This window comes from Diaphorina citri, unplaced genomic scaffold, assembly GCF_000475195.1.
Source record: "Diaphorina citri unplaced genomic scaffold, Diaci psyllid genome assembly version 1.1 scaffold1707, whole genome shotgun sequence".
Taxonomy (NCBI): Eukaryota; Metazoa; Arthropoda; class Insecta; order Hemiptera; family Psyllidae; genus Diaphorina; species Diaphorina citri.
In genome coordinates this window covers 60,742-66,741 of record NW_007379133.1, presented here as the reverse complement: position 1 = coordinate 66,741, position 6,000 = coordinate 60,742, and the positions used below count along the sequence as shown (strand labels likewise).

At 37.1% G+C, this 6,000-nt stretch overlaps 1 long non-coding RNA gene across 1 annotated transcript; it reads left to right on the top strand.

The window, feature by feature from the left end:
- The first annotated feature begins 697 nt into the window (after window positions 1-697).
- On the top strand, window positions 698-1,496 carry LOC113470635. Its single transcript, XR_003393613.1, has 2 exons — window positions 698-1,089; window positions 1,254-1,496. It is a non-coding gene; the product is annotated as an uncharacterized LOC113470635 (long non-coding RNA).
- Window positions 1,497-6,000: the final 4,504 nt, after the last annotated feature.

The window sequence follows — 6,000 nt, the reverse complement described above, 5'->3', positions numbered from 1 at the left end:
GATTAGACTTTCATCATCTCTTCTTAACACATGTCCCATCCATCTCATTCTCCTACATCTGATGTTCGCAACGATATCTGGTTCATTGAATAGATCTCTTATCTCTTTGTTCTTCTTTATCCTCCATGTTCCATTCTTATACACTGGGCCATATGTTATTTAGTAATTTTAGATAACAGCTCGCTTGACATTAGCTTTTGAACTGACCAGAAACATCTGTTTGCTGCATCCTCCTACATCTGATGTTCGCAACGATATCTGGTTCATTGAATAGATCTCTTATCTCTTTGTTCTTCTTTATCCTCCATGTTCCAATCTCATACACTGGGCCATATGTTATTTAGTAATTTTAGATAATAGCTCGCTTGACATTGGCTTTTGAACTGACCAGAAACATCTGTTTGCTGCATCTAACCTGTTCTCAATTTCAGTCTGCTCTGTCACAGTATTTCCATAACGAAACGTTTATGCACCTGCCCAAGTGCACACGTTTCAGTGTTCTATTGGAAAATCATAGGTACCCAATTATGCCCCTTGTCCCTTCTTAGTGCCCAAAAGTTAACGTGTTAATTCGCGTAGTGTTTAAAGTTACCTTACGTAGGCTAAGTACCTAGATTGGAAAAAGTTCCTCTATCTCTTTAAAAATACCTACTAATCCCCCTGCGTAAAAACTCCATTGCTCAATACCTATTGCAAAGATTTCCTCGATGAAAAGAAAATGGATCAAGTAAAAAAGAAAATTAAGCAACGACTGCTAGCGTAGGTACTAGTTATTATTAATAGATAGGTAACCTACGATTATCAGCATCTTGATACAAACTATTGTTTTTATTATCTTGTACAAAACATCTCAACTGTTAATTATAATGTTCTAATTAGTTATGTATGATTATTTGTTTATGTATTACTGTAGATAGGGATATTATGTAATGGGTTCAAGAAAGAATACCTAGATTTGAAATCTGATGTTATTTTGTTTGTATCATATATTATGTTTGTAGGTGAGTAGGTCTGTAGTGAAAATATTCTAATATGTACATACCTAGTAGGTAAAATAAAAATAAACCAATGTAAAGAGAAACATCTAAGGTATATTGTATAGTTAGGTGAAATATTCTAATATGTACATACCTAGTAGGTAAAATAAAAATAAACCAATGTAAAGAGAAACATCTAAGGTATATTGTATAGTTAGGTATAGATATGTTGTTTCACATCCATATGTTAGGATGTGATGTGAAACCACATCTAAGGTATATTGTATAGTTAGGTATAGATATAGATAGGTAACACATATAACCTACCTATATGTGGTTTGCAATAAATTTGGATTGATAATTATTATTATAGCATTGATTTTTTATATGTAAGTAAATTAAATTGTTATTTAGAGTGGAGAGGACATCCCATTACAAGTTAGACTTAGCTTAGGGACGTTTTCATTGTATATTCAAAAATATAAAAATAAAGCATTAAACAATCAATCAATCAATCAATCAATCTCTCTCTCTCTCTCTCTCTCTCTCTCTTTCTTCTCTCTCTCTCTCTTTCTCCTCTCTCTCTTTCTCCTCTCTCTCTTTCTTCTTTCTCTCTCTCTCTTTCTCCTCTCTCTCTCTTTCTCTCTCTCTCTTTCTTCCTTCCTTCCTCCATTCTTTCTCTCATCCTTCTTTTTCTACCCTTCACTGCTACCACTCTTTACTTTTCTCTCTCTCTCTCTTTCACGTTATTCCTCACTCTTTCTTTATTTTCACTTCATTCTCCGAAATATTTAGTGTAAGTAGTATAGCGTTTCCATTTCATACAGGGTGTCTTTGTGCGGGGTGTCATAAGTTCCTTCTGTAGGTCGGTATAAGAGTAAAGTTTGTCCTTTGTTCCGATGAGGCCAAGTGCACTCTGAATTCCAAGCATTAGCACAAAAGCTGTGTTAGTTTTGGTACTTTATTTGTTGAACAGTAAGCCATTCTCTTTGATCTAAATGTCTTATATCTACATATTTATTGTTATTTTAGACTTTTGATGGTTTGTTGCGTAAACTTTTGATAACACACTGTATAATTTGTTGCCTACGTCATGAACACCCTGTATATTACACTAAAAGCCAGTCTGTTTGATCTAAATGTCGTGTGACACACATGAACTTTTATATTTACGAGAACTTCTTCTTCTTATAGGAGTCGCAACATAGAATATATAGAAAAAGAGAATAAGAAGAAGGAGAGGAAGAAGAAGAAGGAGAAGAAGAAGAAAAAAGAGGGGGAAAGAAAAGAGAGAGAGAGATACGGTGCGAGGGAGAGAGAGAATGGTAGAGTGGGAGAGGATGGAAGAGAGAGAGAGTGTGGAAGGGAGAGAGGATGGGAGAGGGAGTGAGGGAAGAAGAGAGAGGGAGTGAAAGAGGGAAGAAGAGAGAGAGAGAGAGGAGGGAGGATGAGTATTATAGGAGCAACTCATTGTTATTTTATTTTCTCCAAATATTATCTCCCAGTTACTTCCCCTAATTGAAACCTAACTAGCTAATCCGACTGTTAATCTCTTGAACCAGCACAAAAAGTCGTGTGGGTTTGATTCCCATTATCGCATTAAAAAAATAGAAAAAAATGCAGTTATTGTAAATATTTCAAAGGGTTACTTTCTTCTTTCTTCAATGGTTCGGACATGTAGAAAGAAGAGATCAAGAATATGTTGGAAAGAGGTTGAGAGATATGGAAGTTGGAGGTAAGAGAGACAGGGGAAGAATGAGATATATGGACAAAGTGGAACAGGATTTGAAAGAGAAGAAGTTGGAAGTGAGCCACGCCCAAAACTGAGGCGCATGGAAGAGGTTGATTCAAAACGAGAACGAACGTTATCCCATCAGGATAAAATCCGCCCCGGGCGGGAATCGAACCCGCGGCCTAGCGCTTACAAGGCAGACGCACTACCAACTAAGCTAACTAGGCTGGCGAATATATTACTTTCCTTATTATAGAAAGTAAAAAAAACCATCCTTTTGCTTTTGCTATGGTTCCTCGGATAAAACTTTGTGCTATCCCTGGCCACGCGTGTTATTGTTTTCATTTTCCGGATATACCTACCTACCTGTTACCTACACCTACCTTTATCTACCTATTTTTTAATTGAATTATAAATTTTTCACCAATATTTTCCCTCGTTGCTCAACACGCTAAGATGGTACATACTGCGTGAACCTTGGAGCTTGAGACTTGAGAGGTAATATTTTTCTTTCCAAAAAGTGTCGGGGGTAACAAATCATTAACTCGATAAGAAAAAGAGGAGCTAAAGGGAGAGTTAGGATGTGAGGGTGTTGATTTGTTGAAGTATAGGTAGGGGTAAATTTTTTAGGGGTATTTTCTAAAGAAATTTCTTACGAAGTCCAGGCTTACGTTCCATAAAAGGGGGTTGCGAGAGGAACTTTGGACTAAAGAGGAGATGTGATATGGGAGTGTTGATGTTGAAGCATTGTATAGGGGTGTTTTTTTAGGGGATTTTTCTTAAGAAATTCCTGATGAAGTCCAGTCTTTGCGGAAGTTGTGACGTAATATTACAGGAAGAAAACCTTTAAATGTGCATGCGATTTGTATACAGAGCTAAACGGTGAGACCACGTAGGTAGGTAACCCCTCTGTATAATTGAGCTCGATTGCTTCGAATTGAGGATCGGAGAATAATCCTTACTCTCTGTCTACTCTACAAAATCCTTGTTAGCTTGTTACTGAATGTCCTCCCTATTACCTTTATCACAAATATGAATTCCGCTCCTCGGTACGTTCCAGAGTAACCCGAACCCTCGAACTCCTCCTTGAAGTCTCTTCACACAACACTACATCCTATGGAACTTCCTTCCTCATCTCATCCATAAATCTCTGGAACTCGGTACCTCATCCCATCCTAAACTCTCTTTCTTTCCAGTCTTTCAAAGCCTCCTTAACAGAAGCAGTCAGTAGGCTTTGTAATTTACATAAGAGTGTACCCTCTACACACGACACGATTTTTTTTTCGAACGACAAGTGGGAACGGGCCTTAAGTTGTACGTATAGTATGTTATGTCTTTCTAAACATAGGTTTAGCTTACTCCCCAGTGTCGAAAATACAAGGACTTTGGTTAACTAAAACAAAATTACCTTAAGGAGTGATTACCCTGTTTTTCGGATGACTACTTGGTGGGTAAAAGTTGGTTCAGTGTCCAAGAGATGGGCACGGCACCTATCTCGGTAGTTATATTTGCAGGATGCAGGAAAAATACTGTGATTCCTTTGTGAGGAAGACAACTTTATTACCTACATGGTAAAATATATTAAACCTTGTTTATCCTGCTCGAATGAGACTAAAAAATCCTTTTACCTCAGCAGTCTAAACAAGGTCTCATGTATTTTATGGGCTTAAGCCAGCAGCACTTTCCCCAGATGGTCACCCGTCTGGATACCAACCACGCATAACGTTTCTTAACATCCATTATTCAAAAATTCAAATCCATTGGGAACTGATGCATTTAACGTGCTAGTGCCACTGGCATTGGTACCTACATAAATGTTGTTCTTCAAATTGTATGAATGCCTGGAAACTATTTGATTATGCAATGTGCAACACAATATCAAATCGGATTGGGAAATCAGCACATCCACTCAATTCATTCAAATTGGTGGAGATGACAAAACTACAAAATAAATAATGTAGGCCAGCCTAGTTAGTAGTTAGCTTGGAGGGCAGCGCATCTGCCTTGTAAGCGCTAGGTCGTGGGTTCGATTCTCGCCCGGGGCGAATTTTATCCTGAACAGATAAGGTTCGTTCTCGGAAAGGCTGGCTTTCTCCTACCCTGTCTTCCTTCTCTCTTCGCTTTCGGGACGATAGTACCTTAGCAGTTACAGTTTCCTCTATCAAACTTCTTGAGAAAAAAAAAAAAACTATAGCTATGACGTGACGGTTTCTCTTCAGACTATTTTTCAAGAACTTTATTTGGTTTATTATTATTTATTTACTTTTCGTTCAAAATAGAATAAATATGGTTCATCAACTTATTCAGAAGGGGTTGCAAGTGTTTTCATACTTGTTTGAAAGTTTGAACTTTGTTTGAGAGTTTTACTGTTTTGAGTGTATTAAATGTTGTTTATTTTTTTAATTAAGTATGCAGAACTAAAGGGTAGTTAGTTAAGTAGCGAATGTTTAATATAAGTATGTACCTAGTACCTTGATTGCTTGAAACATGTTAAAAGTTATAGTAAACTCTAATTAATTCTTGAAAATTATTATTAAATTAATAGGTATACCGAGATAATGTTATTAGTTATTAGGTACTTACCTAGAGAACACTAGGTATTTGACACACCTATTAGTCTAAGAGGCACCATAAGGTACACATCAGGTACGAAAAACTTAGAAATTCAAAAATGAGAATTCTGAGATTAAGTATAGGTATCTGAGATTAATTTCTCGTAATCGTCTGAGAACAAATTAGTAAAATTGCTTTAAGTTCGCGATTACTTTACATGAGTTTTCAACTTTATATGTGGGTAGAAAAATCGGCCCACAAGTAGGTACTTGGTTATGTACAAGAAGAAGGAGGAGGAGGAGGAGGGGGGGGGAGAATATTAGGTACTTGTTAAACGCAATTTTTCTTCATATATGTAGGTAGGTACTTAAGTTTTTACGCAGGGGGATTAGTAGGTATTTTTAAAGAGATAGAGGAACTTTTTCCAATGTAGGTACTTAGCCTACGTAAGGTAACTTTAAACACTACGCGAATTAACACGTTAACTTTTGGGCACTAAGAAGGGACAAGGGGCATAATTAACTTCTTATAAACCTTTAAAAGTTTCTAGTTTTTTTTTTCAAGATTGTTGATAGAGGGAACTGTAACTGTCGAGGTCTTATCGTCCCGAAAGAAATACAGGATAGGAGAAAGCCAGCCGTTTCGAGAACGGACCTTTTCTCTTTAGGATAAAATCCGCCCCGGGCGAGAATCGAACCCGCGACCTAACGCTTACAAGGTAGACCCGCAACCCTCCAA